Source organism: Oryzias latipes, chromosome 4 (assembly GCF_002234675.1).
Source record: "Oryzias latipes chromosome 4, ASM223467v1".
In the NCBI taxonomy this organism is placed as follows: domain Eukaryota; kingdom Metazoa; phylum Chordata; class Actinopteri; order Beloniformes; family Adrianichthyidae; genus Oryzias; species Oryzias latipes.
Genome location: NC_019862.2, coordinates 1,962,542 through 1,982,206, shown reverse-complemented (window position 1 = coordinate 1,982,206; position 19,665 = coordinate 1,962,542). Strand labels below are relative to the sequence as shown.

General features: G+C 38.8%; 4 non-coding genes across 4 annotated transcripts; 1 reads left to right on the top strand and 3 right to left on the bottom strand.

Annotated features, from left to right (window-relative positions):
- Positions 1 to 3,196: 3,196 nt before the first annotated feature.
- Positions 3,197 to 3,283, bottom strand: mir430d-3 (microRNA 430d-3). Its single transcript, NR_107075.1, has one exon. It is a non-coding gene; the product is annotated as a microRNA 430d-3 (primary transcript).
- Positions 3,284 to 6,993: 3,710 nt separating this feature from the next.
- mir430a-3 (microRNA 430a-3) lies at positions 6,994 to 7,075 on the bottom strand. Its single transcript, NR_107072.1, has one exon. It is a non-coding gene; the product is annotated as a microRNA 430a-3 (primary transcript).
- Positions 7,076 to 7,412: 337 nt separating this feature from the next.
- On the bottom strand, positions 7,413 to 7,499 carry mir430d-2 (microRNA 430d-2). The gene is given in 1 exon segment (NR_107071.1): positions 7,413 to 7,499. It is a non-coding gene; the product is annotated as a microRNA 430d-2 (primary transcript).
- Positions 7,500 to 10,711: 3,212 nt separating this feature from the next.
- On the top strand, positions 10,712 to 10,798 carry mir430d-1 (microRNA 430d-1). Its single transcript, NR_107069.1, has one exon. It is a non-coding gene; the product is annotated as a microRNA 430d-1 (primary transcript).
- The last annotated feature ends 8,867 nt before the right edge of the window (positions 10,799 to 19,665 follow it).

The following is a 19,665-nucleotide window of genomic DNA, read 5'->3' as shown; positions in this document are numbered from 1 at the left end:
TGCAACCTTTGAAGGATGTCACGCTTCAGTAATTCCTAGAGAATAAATAAAAACACGACAAACATGGATTAGATAATTTAGCTGTCTGAGATTAAATTACATAACTTTCAAATATTTGAAAGGGGATTTTTTTTAAAACACTCCTGCTATGATAACTTGAGCTTGTAGTAAAGAACATCATTAAAAAAAATCAGAGACAAGACACTGATCACAGGAAGCCTGTGTGGAATACTTACAGTAACTTTTACTCTTATTACTGTTGACAGCTGATTTCTCCAATCCACCCTTTCTGTGACTACTTATCGACTACAAAACAGACTAAAAACATAATGTTTGGGATTCTTGTCATTACGTCATTGGAAGTAAAGATACGGGGATTTTAGTGGCTGTCACTCTGACACAATCTCACAGGGCTGGTCAGGACAATACGGGTTCTAACGTTAGAAACTTAATGAGGCTTCTTTCATTCAAGAGTGGATTCATGTCTGTTATATTTAAAAAATGCTGTTTTCATGATTGTCATATGAATTAACTTTGTCGCACATATCCACCCCGTCTTAAAGTCTGGGTTGTGAAAATGCTGTGTCTAACTTTAACCCGGATCGCGTTTACATAAAGGCAGCACACGGAACAACTAGCTAGTTAGCATAGCATAGCATCAGTGTTTAAACAAATCCCCGTCTCCAAATCAATACTTTTTATTAAACTTTCTTTGCTGCTGTAAATCCGGCATGTTTTTCTCCTTAGTTCCGTCTGAATCATGTTAAGACCCTACAGATTGGTAATAGACGCTAGCTTGAACCGACACCGGCTTGAACTTCATTCACACTCACAGGCAGACACAACTTGAGTCGAAAGCCGGCTAGTTTCGAGGCCCCTGGTTGGTTGTAGTTACTCGTGTTGTGTGAAGAGCTGGTATGCCAAGAATAAAGCTTGACAAAACCATCATAAGTCCTTCCCTGCTTTAAAACCATAAAAAAAAATATAACCGCACAGGCTAAGCAAAGCTAAGCTAATTTGCGGTGGGGGGTACTCTGCAAACGACTCGGCTGAAGTGTTCATAAAGCATTCACACACATGCCACTTGGCTAAGGAGAACACTTCGACGTATTATTCAATAACATTACAGGATGTACAACGAGGGAATGATCAAATAAATGCATTACTTACGGGCTGAGACTGATCCCGTTCGGAAGACCTCTCCGCCATGTTTGCCGCCCGCGTCCTTTCAACTGCTGAGCTGAACAGCTCCCTCCCTCGTCAGTTTGAAAGTGAGGAGTGTAAGGGGCCATTCGATTGGCTAAAAGCGAACCCGCCTGCTTTGCCGATGAGTTTGATTGACAGATTCACTAGCCAATGGTGACATTAGTTGACCTGCTCCATCAGATGAGTCTCAATATTCACCGTAGAAAAATCTCTCACACACACGGGGAGATTCACAAACGAGAACGGGATTTTGAATGCACAGTCTGCAATTCGTATGATCTGTGAGTTCACATCACATGTGTCCCGGTTCATGTTTGTGAAGCACCTACTGTGCATTTCTGATACATTTATTGTGAATTTCTAAAATGTTTTTGTGAAACAGTGTGCACATTTGTGAGAAACACTTATTGTGCATTTGTAAAACATTCAGTGTGCATGTGTGAAACCCAATGTATGTGTTTGTGAAACACAATGTGTGCATTTGTGAAACACAACGTGTGCATTTCCAAAATTTATTTAGCACGTTTGCATAAAATGACATTTGTGACTCGGAGTGTGTGCAATTCTGAATTATGAGACTGTTCTGGCCTCATACACACCTGGCTAACTCAACCAGTGAGTGTAAGAAAGCCATTTAAAGAAAAAGGCCTTCGGTAATGATGTTGTTCTTTTTAGTCAATCAATCAATCAAACTTTATTTATAAAGCACTTTTCATATAAAAGTATTACACAAAGTGCTTGTAACAGAGTAGTCTAACTAATACCTGTTTTTGTGCTTACAAGACCATAACTGTTACGGTAACAGTTAACAGAAAGACCTAGCTTCTGGACAAACTCACCCAATTTATGTGCTTGATGGTTTCAGTGATCAGACTCTTTTGTTATACAATCACTATTCAGATACTGGTTTTTGAACGACCCATTGACGGTGAAAAAGGACCTGTTAGTGTAAAGGTCAACTTGATCTTTTAGAGTTTTGTGTTTTTGAGTCCATTTGGAGTCTAGTGGTTACTGGATCCAACCCAGCTATTGTTGGGGGATGGCAGAGTCGCACCAAAAAAAAAGGAAATCAAAACCATCAGTGTCTCTGTTTGAGGTGGCCTCGAAGCGATTCACAAAGCTAAGGTTTTGTCAGAAAAGGCACTTTACACTTAGAATCCTGAAGCCACAAAGGTTTTCATTGAGAAACTTCAGCAGTGTTGGTATGTTTTGGTCAGAAAATACTTCAAAGAAAGGAAATACATTAGGAAAAATATTTTCTAGCTTGCTTTTTTTTTCCGTTTAGAACACCAAAATTACCCCAACATGTAACACTTACTACAAAGAAGAAAGAGTCAGTGCCTGTGTCAAGGTCATCTTTATGTCCAAAAGCGAGAACATGAGACCATGAAGTTTTGGTAATGTGCCAACCGTAAGGTTTGAAGTATAAGTCACCAACCACCAACCCAACAAGAAGCACTTTCTGAGTCTAAAACACAAGATAGTACTCAAGTTGGGCAAATAGCACAGACATTTCCTTGTGTTTCCTTTAGATTAGCTGCTTAGCAATGAACTATAACTGTATTTGCTTTTGAGTTGCTTCCTTACCAAAAGAGTTGGAGTTTGTTCCCAATGGATAGGATTTAAAAGTGATTTCAAAGTCAGCATTCTAGAACAATTTACATTTGTTCAAATAAAAACCATTCTGGAATCTTCTCTACAAACTTAAAACATAAAAAAATACATTAGTTCCGAATTCCATTGATAATAACTGATCACTGAAGTCAAAAACAGACTGAAGGTATGATAAAACTTCCCAAAGAAGGCCTGTCATACAGCAGCAACCCTATAATAGGCCCTTTCTGGATGGAGTTTCACATTAAAGCTCAATTTGGATCAATGCTCCAGGCATTCTTATGAGATCAGCGAGAGACACCCAGAAATTAATTTTTGGCAAAATTAGTATTATGGCACAACCAACTCCTGTCTTTGTCCTCGCTTTCTTGTGGTAAAACCAACATTGAGACAACCCCAAAGAGAAGCACTTAGGAAATCAAAACCATCAGTGTCTCTGTTTGAGATGGCCTCGAAGCGATTCACAAAGCTAAGGTTTTGTCAGAAAAGGCACTTTACAGTTAGAATCCTGGTCCTATTTGCATTGTGCCCCCAAGCAAGACACTTAGAAAAAGGATGTTTTTCTTCCAGCTGTTGTCATGAACTTTACCTCAGCTTGCTTCCACGATGAGTCTGTGTTGAAGAAAGACCAAGCTTCTGGAGATTTTACTTTGTGTAAGTCTTTACATAGCGTTGCTAGACATCAAGACTACCCCAACATGTAGCACTTACTACAAAGAAATTCAAGTCAGTGCCTATGTTAAGGTCATCTGAATGTCCGATTTTTCTAAGATTGAAGCCACAAAGGTTTTCATTGAGAAACTTCAGCAGTGTTGGTATGTTTTGGTCAGGAAATACTTCAAAGAAAGGAAATACACTAGGAAAAGTATTTTCTAGCCTGCTTTTTGTTTGCATTTAGGACACCAAAATTACCCCAACAAGTAGCACTTACTACAAAGAAGAAAGAGTCAGTGCCTGTGTCAAGGTCATCTTGATGTCCAAAAGCGAGAACATGAGACCATGAAGTTTTGGTAATGTGCCAACTGTAAGGTTTGTAGTATAAGTCACCAACCACCAACCCAACAAGAAGCACTTTCTGAGTCTAAAACACAAGATAGTACTCAAGTTGGGCAAATAGCACAGACCTTTCCCTGTGTTTCCATTGGATTAGCTGCTTAGCAATGAACTATAACTGTATTTGTTTTTGAGTTGCTTCCTTACCAAAAGAGTTGGAGTTTGTTCCCAATAGATAGAATTTAAAAGTGATTTCAAAGTCAGCATTCTAGAACAATTTACATTTGTTCAAATAAAAACCATTCTGGAATCTTCTCTACAAACTTAAAACATAAAAAAATACATTAGTTCCGAATTCCATTGATAATAACTGATCACTGAAGTTAAAAACAGAACACTGAAGGTATGATAAAACTTCCCGAAGAAGGCCTGTCATACATCAGCAACCCTATAATAGGCCCTTTCTGGATGAATTTTCACCTTAAAGCTCAATCTGGATCAATGCTCCAGGCATTCTTATGAGATCAGCGAGAAACCCTCAGAAATCCTTGTTTTAATCCCATATTGCATAAATTTTTTTAGCTTTATTAGCCAAGGTCCTCTTAATTAGCTGTTACCCCCTCCAGTCTCCTTGTCATTCTCTTTCAGCTTGTGCCTGCCGGTCCTCATATCCCTTTGTGCCAGTCGCAATCTGATGGAAAAAAGGTGCTTTGCAGCTTGTCTTTAAGTCTCACACTCACAACCTCAAAGACCCACTCTGCCGAAATTTTTTTGTGTGTGTGTTTTAAATATGTTCTTTTGCAAGGCTCTAGAGTGTGACCAATTTGATTGCATTTGCAACTGCATTTTCTTCAGTAATGTTTAATGCTTTAACGCTCAGAAAATAATTCCAGCGGATTGTGAAGCAGAGAAAAGCAGGCTTGCATGGATATGCAGCATGGTACAACTGTAAAGTGCTCACAAAGTCAAGATTTATCAGCTGATTGACAGTGATCACGTGAACGGTTGAAGATTTTCAAAGAGTCAAAAAGCCCATGTTATTTAGGGGTCGCTGTGACATTATTGGTGTTGAAGAGTTATCTACGGAGGGCCTAAAGTTCAAATAACATGAACAAATCAACACATAAACATCATCAGAGCAATTAAAAAAGGAAAACAATTATTACAGAGACATCACCATCTTGAAGAAATCAGAACAAAATTCTTGAAAATAAAACTATTCAAAAATAATAAGAAAGGAAGAAAAGAAACAAAGCAAAAATAAAAGGATTCAGAAAACAAAAGTATTTTTGAGAAATCTAAATGAGATGTTAAAAATAAAAAGGAAGAAACTAGAAAAAGTACTTTTTGTGGGACATCACTAATTGTATGATGGCTTTTTTCCACCAAAGCATGAAGTGCCTTTAACCAAAAATGAATGTTTTTGGTGAATCTTACTGCTGACCCAAACATGCAGCAGCTTCTGTCAAAGAATATTTTAATGCACAGATTCTGGACATGCCCTGTACTAATCCGATAACGTTTATAAATTTTGTTTTTAGCTTTAATTTTAGCTCAGTGAAGCAATTTACAGTCTGCCTCCAACTATTTGACAACCTATTAGAAGAGTGTTCCTAGTGGGTTTTTAATTAAAATGATGCCATTTTAGCCAAAATCTAAAAACCTGTGGCGTTTTCCAGGACTTAGTCTCTGCAGAGCGGCATAAGCTGGATAGGACTTAGCCTCTGAGTTGTTGGCTGGACTGTCGTTAAAGTAACCCTCTTCTGATTTCCAATAAAATTTTTGTTTAGACCAGGGGTCTCAAACTCGCGGCCCGCAGGCTATTTGCAGCCCCCAAGTTGATATTTTGTGGCCCCCGCCTTATTATGAAAGTTCAATGTTAATGCATGCCGCCAGTTTTTTATAAATGAGACTTTTTCAGTGTTGTGCGCGGAGCTGACAAACCAACCAATCTCACTCTTAGGGGCGTGACATTGACCGGGCTTGAAAGCAGGAGAACATTTAGGGAAACCTGACAGCCCCCCCACCAGACCACATTTAAGACTTTCTTTTTCTTTTCTTTTTAGACCGGATTTATTCGCATGCATTTACTATATACATGCAGTCAGTGCTGAACTTGTTTCTGGGTCGCTCTGTCCCGGAGGAGGGTTAAGGTTATGGTTACGGTTACGCACGGCGACGTATTAACCCCAACCAAACAGTTTTCGTGCGAGGAGAATATATGTCCCACACCTACATGCGTGACAGCTAACGGGGCTTTAACAGTAAACACGTGCGAGCGACAACATGTAGTCTTGGACACACTAAAAATACGTATGGAAAATGCAACGATAGACGTGTTGGAGATTAACCAGTGCCGCACCTGGATCGTTAGCAAGACCAGACGGCTGCAAGCCGAGATGGGGGGCTGAAATGAAGGCAAATCTGCAGCGAGACTGAAGACGAAAAGTTGGAGTTGTCCTTAACATTCAGTTTACTTATAAAATGCCTCTACCCCTTAGTATGATCCGTGTTATTTTATCTTTATAATTATTTTAGTGTTTTTCAATATAGGTAGCCTTTTTTAATCAATAAGTATTTTAAATGATTTAAATTGATCACTCTACTACAAAAACCGTCAGGACATGTTTCCCATAATGCATTGTTTTGTTGTCAATGGGGAGCTTTCAGTCAGCACAGTACTACATTTCCAGCTGCGTTCGCTTAGGTTGGCGCTTGGCCTCCGCCCCTTTCTCGTGATATTTTTGTGATGATTGACAGGTGATGTTGGAGCAAAAACAGACGTCACACACCAGGTGATCTGTGCAGCGTTGCGTCCACCTGGGTGATCTCAAACACGCTGATTGTGCATCTTGAATGCACTTATTTGGTGATGCCAACATGAATTTCCATCCGTTTTTGAGCCGTTCTTTGATCTCGGGTATCGGCATCGAATGTTCTGTTCTGTTCCAATGAACAGTGCCCGTTCTTTTACAAACCACAGTTTGAATTCACCTATGAAAACATAGGAGTGGCTGACCGGCTGCTCTACAATAACTTGTGACCATGGTTTAAATGTGCAAAAAGTCATAAGAAAGAAAATCCAAAAATAGTGACTGAATTTTGTTTCTCCTTTACTGATTTGTGTTTTAAAAAGTAAACATTAAAAAAAATTCAACACAGACTTTTTGTTTGCATTTAGGACACCAAAATTACCCCAACAAGTAGCACTTACTACAAAGAAGAAAGAGTCAGTGCCTGTGTCAAGGTCATCTTGATGTCCAAAAGCGAGAACATGAGACCATGAAGTTTTGGTAATGTGCCAACTGTATGGTTTGTAGTATAAGTCACCAACCACCAACCCAACAAGAAGCACTTTCTGAGTCTAAAACACAAGATAGTACTCAAGTTGGGCAAATAGCACAGACTATTCCCTGTGTTTCCATTGGATTAGCTGCTTAGCAATGAACTATAACTGTATTTGTTTTTGAGTTGCTTCCTTACCAAAAGAGTTGGAGTTTACTCCCAATAGATAGGATTTAAAAGTGATTTCAAAGTCAGCATTCTAGAACAATTTACATTTGTTCAAATAAAAACCATTCTGGAATCTTCTTGTGGTAAAACCAACATTGAGACAACCCCAAAGAAAAGCACTTAGGAAATCAAAACCATCAGTGTCTCTGTTTGAGGTGGCCTCGAAGCGATTCACAAAGCTAAGGTTTTGTCAGAAAAGGCACTTTACAGTTAGAATCCTGGTCCTATTTGCATTGTGCCCCCAAGCAAGACACTTAGAAAAAGGATGTTTTTCTTCCAGGTGTTGTCATGAACTTTACCTCAGCTTGCTTCCACGATGAGTCTGTGTTGAAGAAAAACCGAGCTTCTTGAGATTTTACTTTGTGTAAGTCTTTACATAGCGTTACTAGACACCAAGACTACCCCAACATGTAGCACTTACTGCAAAGAAATTCAAGTCAGTGCCTATGTTAAGGTCATCTGAATGTCCGACTTTTCTCAGATTGAAGCCACAAAGGTTTTCATTGAGAAACTTCAGCAGTGTTGGTATGTTTTGGTCAGGAAATAGTGCTAAGAAAGGAAATACACTAGGAAAAGTATTTTCTAGCCTGCTTTTTGTTTGCATTTAGGACACCAAAATTACCCCAACAAGTAGCACTTACTACAAAGAAGAAAGAGTCAGTGCCTGTGTCAAGGTCATCTTGATGTCCAAAAGCGAGAACATGAGACCATGAAGTTTTGGTAATGTGCCAACTGTAAGGTTTGTAGTATAAGTCACCAACCACCAACCCAACAAGAAGCACTTTCTGAGTCTAAAACACAAGATAGTACTCAAGTTGGGCAAATAGCACAGACATTTCCTTGTGTTTCCATTGGATTAGCTGCTTAGCAATGAACTATAACTGTATTTGTTTTTGACTTGCTTCCTTACCAAAAGAGTTGGAGTTTGTTCCCAATAGATAGGATTTAAAAGTGATTTCAAAGTCAGCATTCTAGAACAATTTACATTTGTTCAAATAAAAACCATTCTGGAATCTTCTTGTGGTAAAACCAACATTGAGACAACCCCAAAGAGAAGCACTTAGGACATCAAAACCATCAAGACTACCCCAACATGTAGCACTTAAATTTACTTATTGATTTTTATTTATTTATAAATTTTATTTTATTTGAATGGGAGTTTTATGAGTACATTTTGTACAGAAAATAGTTAATAATAAAGTATAGTTAATAGTATGGTATACCAGTATGTTCCATACAAATTTATTGGCTCTCAGACACTCACAAGTTGCGTGTGTGTGCGCTAAAGTTGCGGCCCTCCTTCAGCTAGACCCTGCCTTCAGTGGCCCCCAGGTAAATTGAGTTTGAGACCCCTGATTTAGACTCTCCTGATAGTTTACAGCCCCTCACATTACCAGCCTACTTTTCTGGCGCAACAAAAGGAAAAGTAAAGTCTGAGCTATGCAGTTGTAGAGTTAAGATCCAGATTCCAGCTCAGATGAGGAAAACAAAGAGCTTCATGGATCTGTTTGTCTGACAGTGGATGATCAGAATGGAGCAGAGCAAGGAGACTCTGGTCTACCCATTTCACTTGCTGTGTCACAAACTTTATTTGCTACAATTTGATTAAATAAATAAAGAATAGAAAGAGAAATGCAGTTTTAATCTTACATTTTTTTATATATTTGTCTCTATCATTAGAAAAATGCAAAAGAACATGTTAAAAACACCAAAACATGAATTTCATTGGAGTGGGTCTTTAAACACCAACTTTTTCATGTAGTCATTATAGTAGAACAGTTTCAAATAAAGGGCTTTTTGTTTACCCGTTTGTAAATTAATCATATTCAAGTTGGAATTCCAATATGGACAAAACTGACCATGTAAAAGTGCTGGGTTAAAAGCAATGTGGTCGAGAAGGTGGGAGCACTAAACCTTTATGCTGGTTCAAAAACGTTAGGCGCACTGGTGCAACTAGAGGAAAAATTTGGAACCTGTTGTGGCATTTTTAGTCATGATGAAGGTCATATACTAAATAATAGAAAATTAGGGTTTAAATTGCATTTCTGAGAATTTCTTTATTCAAAATTAGGAGAATATGAAAAAAATGCTGTTTGAAAGAGAGCTTCTTTTTGTCGTACAAACTACTCTGGCCGGGGCCAAAGTCTCCCTGTTCAGCTCCATTCTGATCATCCACTTTCAGACAAATACATCCATGAACATGTTTGTTACTCTCCTCTGAGCTGGAATCTGAATCTAAACTGTATGGCTGGATACTCCAATATTGCTCACCATTTTTGTTGCACCCCTAATGTTTGGTTGGGGTTGTGAACAGTGTGAATGTAGCTTAATGACCCTGAGGTCACACAGACACTAGAAATGAGCCTTCAGGATGCTAATCATCATCTCCACTTTTGCTCTTGTTCAGCTATTCAACCATGCGGAATCTGGCTTGTTTGGGTCCAGGGTAGGTAGTCATCATATAGGGCAGATAAGAGTACCCTCTGACCAGATGCCAGAGATTTCTTGTTCTCAGTGGCGAGTTCAGTGTTAGCCACCAGGACATGGGCAGGGTATGAGCACTGCATATGAAGTGTCCTTTACTCAGGCAAATTCCTTTTTTATACCCCTCCCAGGTAATTAGGGTGATCAGGGGATCTACCTCTGTGCCGGTCCCAAGCCCGGTTTGAGAAGGTTGCGTCAGGAAGGGCATCCGGCGTAAAACATTGCCAAATTTACCATGCGACTTGTTCGCTGTGGCAACCCCTGATGGGAGAAGCCGAAAGTGGAAGAAGAAGGGGATTGACTGCAGCTGTGCAGCATCATCCTGCTATATTGGTTAAAGGGCTTTCACCAGTGTGTAACCTGCATCACATGGTTGAGGGATTTGCATAGTGAGTTTGCTTTTTTGGTAGCCTCCACCTCCCTTTATTACTCCAGTCCTCGGCAGAACTTTTTTTCTTTCGTTTTTTTGGTGTGCATTTATTTTAAAAAATCGTTTAAATTGTGTGTTTTTTTAGAGAATTTTAATAAATAGTCATTGTATCAGTGAAAACAACCACATCTCCTGCAATCTACCCATTTCACCCATTTTTTCTTAACACATTTACCCACCCAGTTTCCACTTCTGACAGAAAGTGGCTTTATGGCACACCATTGGCTGGTGTGCGTCAGTCAGTCTCTACAGTTTATTAAATCAACTCATTTTACCGCACCACATACAGTATAACATACAGTTGTATGTTGTACCGTAACAGACTCATCGTGGAAGCAAGCTGAGGTAAAGTTCATGACAACACCTGGAAGAAAAACATCCTTTTTCTATGTGTTTTGCTTGGGGGCACAATGCAAATAGGACCAGGATTCTAACTGTAAAGTGCCTTTTCTGACAAAACTTTAGCTTTGTGAATCGCTTCGAGACCATCTCAAACAGAGACACTGATGGTTTTGATTTCCTAAGTGCTTCTCTTTGGGGTTGTCTCAATGTTGGTTTTACCACAAGAAGATTCCAGAATGGTTTTTATTTGAACAAATGTAAATTGTTCTAGAATGTTGACTTTGAAATCACTTTTAAATCCTATCTATTGGGAACAAACTTCAACTCATTTGGGTAAGGAAGCAACTCAAAAACAAATACAGTTATAGTTCATTGCTAAGCAGCTAATCCAATGGAAACACAGGGAAATGTCTGTGCTATTTGCCCAACTTGAGTACTATCTTGTGTTTTAGACTCAGAAAGTGCTTCTTGTTGGGTTGGTGGTTTGTGACTTATACTACAAACCTTACGGTTGGCACATTACCAAAACTTCATGGTCTCATGTTCTCGCTTTTGGACATCAAGATGACCTTGACACAGGCACTGACTCTTTCTTCTTTGTAGTAAGTGCTACTTGTTGGGGTAATTTTGGTGTCCTAAATGCAAACAAAAAGCAGGCTAGAAAATACTTTTCCTAGTGTATTTCCTTTCTTAGAAGTATTTCCTGACCAAAACATACCAACACTGCTGAAGTTTCTCAATGAAAACCTTTGTGGCTTCAATCTGAGAAAAGTCGGACATTCAGATGACCTTAACATAGGCACTGACTTGAATTTCTTTGCAGTAAGTGCTACATGTTGGGGTAGTCTTGGTGTCTAGCAACGCTATGTAAAGACTTACACAAAGTAAAATCAAAGTAAAATGTTTTAATTTCCAGCAGTTTTTAAATTTGTTTGAAAGTATTTCCACATTAAAGGGGTTGTAAAAGAAACACCTAACCCTTTTTTATGTCATGTGTGTTTACATTTTCTGTACAAGCCAGGGTCTTCTCTGGGCAATCTGGCTTCCTTCCAGCATCCTAAAAACATACTTCATAGGGCCAATTGGGGAATTGCTCTCAGCAGAGCATGTGAGTGTGTGTTTGTGACTGTGTGGTTCTTTAACAGACTGGAGACCTGTTTTGTGCGACTCTGCCATCCCCCAACAATAGCTGGGTTGGATCCAGTAACCACTAGACTCCAAATGGACTCAAAAACACAAAACTCTAAAAAATCAAGTTGACCTTTACACTAACAGGTCCTTTTTCACTGTCAATGGGTCGTTCAAAAACCAGTATCTGAATAGTGATTGTATAACAAAAGAGTTTGATCACTGAAACCATCAAGCACATAAATTGGGTGAGTTTGTCCAGAAGCTCGATCTTTCTTCAACACAGATTCATCGTGGAAGCAAGCTGAGGTAAAGTTCATGACAACACCTGGAAGAAAAACATCCTTTTTCTATGTGTTTTGCTTGGGGGCACAATGCAAATAGGACCAGGATTCTAACTGTAAAGTGCCTTTTCTGACAAAACCTTAGCTTTGTGAATCGCTTCGAGGCCATCTCAAACAGAGACACTGATGGTTTTGATTTCCTAAGTGCTTTTCTTTAGGGTTGTCTCAATGTTGGTTTTACCACAAGAAGATTCCAGAATGGTTTTTATTTGAACAAATGTAAATTGTTCTAGAATGTTGACTTTGAAATCACTTTTAAATCCTATCTATTGGGAACAAACTCCAACTCTTTTGGTAAGGAAGCAACTCAAAAACAAATACAGTTATAGTTCATTGCTAAGCAGCTAATCCAATGGAAACACAGGGAAATGTCTGTGCTATTTGCCCAACTTGAGTACTATCTTGTGTTTTAGACTCAGAAAGTGCTTCTTGTTGGGTTGGTGGTTGGTGACTTATACTACAAACCTTACAGTTGGCACATTACCAAAACTTCATGGACTCATGTTCTCGCTTTTGGACATCAAGATGACCTTGACACAGGCACTGACTCTTTCTTCTTTGTAGTAAGTGCTACTTGTTGGGGTAATTTTGGTGTCCTAAATGCAAACAAAAAGCAGGCTAGAAAATACTTTTCCTAGTGTATTTCCTTTCTTAGCACTATTTCCTGACCAAAACATACCAACACTGCTGAAGTTTCTCAATGAAAACCTTTGTGGCTTCAATCTGAGAAAAGTCGGACATTCAGATGACCTTAACATAGGCACTGACTTGAATTTCTTTGCAGTAAGTGCTACATGTTGGGGTAGTCTTGGTGTCTAGCAACGCTATGTAAAGACTTACACAAAGTAAAATCAAAGTAAAATGTTTTTATTTCCAGCAGTTTTTAAATTTGTTTGAAAGTATTTCCACATTAAAGGGGTTGTAAAAGAAACACCTAACCCTTTTTTATGTCATGTGTGTTTACATTTTCTGTACAAGCCAGGGTCTTCTCTGGGCAATCTGGCTTCCTTCCAGCATCCTAAAAACATACTTCATAGGGCCAATTGGGGAATTGCTCTCAGCAGAGCATGTGAGTGTGTGTTTGTGACTGTGTGGTTCTTTAACAGACTGGAGACCTGTTTGGTGCGACTCTGCCATCCCCCAACAATAGCTGGGTTGGATCCAGTAACCATTAGACTCCAAATGGACTCAAAAACACAAAACTCTAAAAAATCAAGTTGACCTTTACACTAACAGGTCCTTTTTCACTGTCAATGGGTCGTTCAAAAACCAGTATCTGAATAGTGATTTTATAACAAAAGAGTCTGATCACTGAAACCATCAAGCACATAAATTGGGTGAGTTTGTCCAGAAGCTAGGTCTTTCTTCAACACAGACTCAACGTGGAAGCAAGCTGAGGTAAAGTTCATGACAACACCTGGAAGAAAAACATCCTCTTTGCTATGTGTCTTGCTTGGGGGCACAATGCAAATAGGACCAGGATTCTAACTGTAAAGTGCCTTTTCTGACAAAACCTTAGCTTTGTGAATCGCTTCGAGGCCTCCTCAAACAGAGACACTGATGGTTTTGATTTCCTAAGTGCTTTTCTTTGGGGTTGTCTCAATGTTGGTTTTACCACAAGAATATTTCAGAATGGTTTTTATTTGAACAAATGTAAATTGTTCTAGAATGCTGACTTTGAAATCACTTTTAAATCCTATCTATTGGGAACAAACTTCAACTCTTTTGGTAAGGAAGCAACTCAAAAACAAATACAGTTATAGTTCATTGCTAAGCAGCTAATCCAATGGAAACACAGGGAAATGTCTGTGCTATTTGCCCAACTTCAGTACTATCTTGTGTTTTAGACTCAGAAAGTGCTTCTTGTTGGGTTGGTGGTTGGTGACTTATACTACAAACCTTACAGTTGGCACATTACCAAAACTTCATGGTCTCATGTTCTCGCTTTTGGACATCAAGATGACCTTGACACAGGCACTGACTCTTTCTTCTTTGTAGTAAGTGCTACTTGTTGGGGTAATTTTGGTGTCCTAAATGCAAACAAAAAGCAGGCTAGAAAATACTTTTCCTAGTGTATTTCCTTTCTTAGAAGTATTTCCTGACCAAAACATACCAACAATGCTGAAGTTTCTCAATGAAAACCTTTGTGGCTTCAATCTGAGAAAAGTCGGACATTCAGATGACCTTAACATAGGCACTGACTTGAATTTCTTTGCAGTAAGTGCTACATGTTGGGGTAGTCTTGGTGTCTAGCAACGCTATGTAAAGACTTACACAAAGTAAAATCAAAGTAAAATGTTTTTATTTCCAGCAGTTTTTAAATTTGTTTGAAAGTATTTCCACATTAAAGGGGTTGTAAAAGAAACACCTAACCCTTTTTTATGTCATGTGTGTTTACATTTTCTGTACAAGCCAGGGTCTTCTCTGGGCAATCTGGCTTCCTTCCAGCATCCTAAAAACATACTTCATAGGGCCAATTGGGGAATTGCTCTCAACAGAGCATGTGAGTGTGTGTTTGTGACTGTGTGGTTCTTTAACAGACTGGAGACCTGTTTGGTGCGACTCTGCCATCCCCCAACAATAGCTGGGTTGGATCCAGTAACCACTAGACTCCAAATGGACTCAAAAACACAAAACTCTAAAAAATCAAGTTGACCTTTACACTAACAGGTCCTTTTTCACTGTCAATGGGTCGTTCAAAAACCAGTATCTGAATAGTGATTGTATAACAAAAGAGTCTGATCACTGAAACCATCAAGCACATAAATTGGGTGAGTTTGTCCAGAAGCTAGGTCTTTCTTCAACACAGACTCAACGTGGAAGCAAGCTGAGGTAAAGTTCATGACAACACCTGGAAGAAAAACATCTTTTTGCTATGTGTCTTGCTTGGGGGCACAATGCAAATAGGACCAGGATTCTAACTGTAAAGTGCCTTTTCTGACAAAACTTTAGCTTTGTGAATCGCTTCGAGGCCATCTCAAACAGAGACACTGATGGTTTTGATGTCCTAAGTGCTTCTCTTTGGGGTTGTCTCAATGTTGGTTTTACCACAAGATTATTCCAGAATGGTTTTTATTTGAACAAATGTAAATTGTTCTAGAATGCTGACTTTGAAATCACTTTTAAATTCTATCTATTGGGAACAAACTCCAACTCTTTTGGTAAGGAAGCAACTCAAAAACAAATACAGTTATAGTTCATTGCTAAGCAGCTAATCCAATGGAAACACAGGGAAATGTCTGTGCTATTTGCCCAACTTGAGTACTATCTTGTGTTTTAGACTCAGAAAGTGCTTCTTGTTGGGTTGGTGGTTGGTGACTTATACTACAAACCTTACAGTTGGCACATTACCAAAACTTCATGGTCTCATGTTCTCGCTTTTGGACATCAAGATGACCTTGACACAGGCACTGACTCTTTCTTCTTTGTAGTAAGTGCTACTTGTTGGGGTAATTTTGGTGTCCTAAATGCAAACAAAAAGCAGGCTAGAAAATACTTTTCCTAGTGTATTTCCTTTCTTAGAAGTATTTCCTGACCAAAATATACCAACACTGCTGAAGTTTCTCAATGAAAACCTTTGTGGCTTCAATCTGAGAAAAATCAGACATTCAGATGACCTTAACATAGGCACTGACTTGAATTTCTTTGCAGTAAGTGCTACATGTTGGGGTAGTCTTGGTGTCTAGCAACGCTATGTAAAGACTTACACAAAGTAAAATTTCCAGAAGCTCGGTCTTTCTTCAACACAGATTCATCGTGGAAGCAAGCTGAGGTAAAGTTCATGACAACACCTGGAAGAAAAACATCCTTTTTCTAAGTGTCTTGCTTGGGGGCACAATGCAAATAGGACCAGGATTCTAACTGTAAAGTGCCTTTTCTGACAAAACCTTAGCTTTGTGAATCGCTTCGAGGCCACCTCAAACAGAGACACTGATGGTTTTGATTTCCTAAGTGCTTTTCTTTGGGGTTGTCTCAATGTTGGTTTTACCACAAGAATATTCCAGAATGGTTTTTATTTGAACAAATGTAAATTGTTCTAGAATGCTGACTTTGAAATCACTTTTAAATCCTATCTATTGGGAACAAACTCCAACTCTTTTGGTAAGGAAGCAACTCAAAAACAAATACAGTTATAGTTCATTGCTAAGCAGCTAATCCAATGGAAACACAGGGAAATGTCTGTGCTATTTGCCCAACTTGAGTACTATCTTGTGTTTTAGACTCAGAAAGTGCTTCTTGTTGGGTTGGTGGTTGGTGACTTATACTACAAACCTTACAGTTGGCACATTACCAAAACTTCATGGTCTCATGTTCTCGCTTTTGGACATCAAGATGACCTTGACACAGGCACTGACTCTTTCTTCTTCGTAGTAAGTGCTACTTGTTGGGGTAATTTTGGTGTCCTAAATGCAAACAAAAAGCAGGCTAGAAAATACTTTTCCTAGTGTATTTCCTTTCTTAGAAGTATTTCCTGACCAAAACATACCAACACTGCTGAAGTTTCTCAATGAAAACCTTTGTGGCTTCAATCTGAGAAAAGTCAGACATTCAGATGACCTTAACATAGGCACTGACTTGAATTTCTTTGCAGTAAGTGCTACATGTTGGGGTAGTCTTGGTGTCTAGCAACGCTATGTAAAGACTTACACAAAGTAAAATCTCCAGAAGCTCGGTCTTTCTTCAACACAGATTCATCGTGGAAGCAAGCTGAGGTAAAGTTCATGACAACACCTGGAAGAAAAACATCCTTTTTCTATGTGTCTTGCTTGGGGGCACAATGCAAATAGGACCAGGATTCTAACTGTAAAGTGCCTTTTCTGACATAACTTTAGCTTTGTGAATCGCTTCGAGGCCACCTCAAACAGAGACACTGATGGTTTTGATTTCCTAAGTGCTTCTCTTTGGGGTTGTCTCAATGTTTGTTTTACCACAAGAATATTCCAGAATGGTTTTTATTTGAACAAATGTAAATTGTTCTAGAATGCTGACTTTGAAATCACTTTTAAATCCTATCTATTGGGAACAAACTCCAACTCTTTTGGTAAGGAAGCAACTCAAAAACAAATACAGTTATAGTTCATTGCTAAGCAGCTAATCCAATGGAAACACAGGGAAATGTCTGTGCTATTTGCCCAACTTGAGTACTATCTTGTGTTTTAGACTCAGAAAGTGCTTCTTGTTGGGTTGGTGGTTGGTGACTTATACTACAAACCTTACAGTTGGCACATTACCAAAACTTCATGGTCTCATGTTCTTGCTTTTGGACATCAAGATGACCTTGACACAGGCACTGACTCTTTCTTCTTCGTAGTAAGTGCTACTTGTTGGGGTAATTTTGGTGTCCTAAATGCAAACAAAAAGCAGGCTAGAAAATACTTTTCCTAGTGTATTTCCTTTCTTAGAAGTATTTCCTGACCAAAATATACCAACACTGCTGAAGTTTCTCAATGAAAACCTTTGTGGCTTCAATCTGAGAAAAGTCAGACATTCAGATGACCTTAACATAGGCACTGACTTGAATTTCTTTGCAGTAAGTGCTACATGTTGGGGTAGTCTTGGTGTCTAGCAACGCTATGTAAAGACTTACACAAAGTAAAATCTCCAGAAGCTCGGTCTTTCTTCAACACAGATTCATCGTGGAAGCAAGCTGAGGTAAAGTTCATGACAACACCTGGAAGAAAAACATCCTTTTTCTAAGTGTCTTGCTTGGGGGCACAATGCAAATATGACCAGGATTCTAACTGTAAAGTGCCTTTTCTGACAAAACCTTAGCTTTGTGAATCGCTTCGAGGCCACCTCAAACAGAGACACTCATGGTTTTGATTTCCTAAGTGCTTTTCTTTAGGGTTGTCTCAATGTTGGTTTTACCACAAGAATATTCCAGAATGGTTTTTATTTGAACAAATGTAAATTGTTCTAGAATGCTGACTTTGAAATCACTTTTAAATCCTATCTATTGGGAACAAACTCCAACTCTTTTGGTAAGGAAGCAACTCAAAAACAAATACAGTTATAGTTCATTGCTAAGCAGCTAATCCAATGGAAACACAGGGAATAGTCTGTGCTATTTGCCCAACTTGAGTACTATCTTGTGTTTTAGACTCAGAAAGTGCTTCTTGTTGGGTTGGTGGTTGGTGACTTATACTACAAACCTTACAGTTGGCACATTACCAAAACTTCATGGTCTCATGTTCTCGCTTTTGGACATCAAGATGACCTTGACACAGGCACTGACTCTTTCTTCTTCGTAATAAGTGCTACTTGTTGGGGTAATTTTGGTGTCCTAAATGCAAACAAAAAGCAGGCTAGAAAATACTTTTCCTAGTGTATTTCCTTTCTTAGAAGTATTTCCTGACCAAAACATACCAACACTGCTGAAGTTTCTCAATGAAAACCTTTGTGGCTTCAATCTGAGAAATGTCAGATATTCAGATGACCTTAACATAGGCACTGACTTGAATTTCTTTGCAGTAAGTGCTACATGTTGGGGTAGTCTTGGTGTCTAGCAACGCTATGTAAAGACTTACACAAAGTAAAATTTCCAGAAGCTCGGTCTTTCTTCAACACAGATTCATCGTGGAAGCAAGCTGAGGTAAAGTTCATGACAACACCTGGAAGAAAAACATCCTTTTTCTAAGTGTCTTGCTTGGGGGCACAATGCAAATAGGACCAGGATTCTAACTGTAAAGTGCCTTTTCTGACAAAACCTTAGCTTTGTGAATCGCTTCGAGGCCACCTCAAACAGAGACACTGATGGTTTTGATTTCCTAAGTGCTTTTCTTTGGGGTTGTCTCAATGTTGGTTTTACCACAAGATTATTCCAGAATGGTTTTTATTTGAACAAATGTAAATTGTTCTAGAATGCTGACTTTGAAATCACTTTTAAATCCTATCTATTGGGAACAAACTCCAACTCTTTTGGTAAGGACGCAACTCAAAAACAAATACAGTTATAGTTCATTGCTAAGCAGCTAATCCAATGGAAACACAGGGAATAGTCTGTGCTATTTGCCCAACTTGAGTACTATCTTGTGTTTTGGACTCAGAAAGTGCTTCTTGTTGGGTTGGTGGTTGGTGACTTATACTACAAACCTTACAGTTGGCACATTACCAAAACTTCATGGTCTCATGTTCTCGCTTTTGGACATCAAGATGACCTTGACACAGGCACTGACTCTTTCTTCTTTGTAGTAAGTGCTACTTGTTGGGGTAATTTTGGTGTCCTAAATGCAAACAAAAAGCAGGCTAGAAAATACTTTTCCTAGTGTATTTCCTTTCTTAGAAGTATTTCCTGACCAAAACATACCAACACTGCTGAAGTTTCTCAATGAAAACCTTTGTGGCTTCAATCTGAGAAAAGTCGGACATTCAGATGACCTTAACATAGGCACTGACTTGAATTTCTTTGCAGTAAGTGCTACATGTTGGGGTAGTCTTGGTGTCTAGCAACGCTATGTAAAGACTTACACAAAGTAAAATCAAAGTAAAATGTTTTTATTTCCAGCAGTTTTTAAATTTGTTTGAAAGTATTTCCACATTAAAGGGGTTGTAAAAGAAACACCTAACCCTTTTTTATGTCATGTGTGTTTACATTTTCTGTACAAGCCAGGG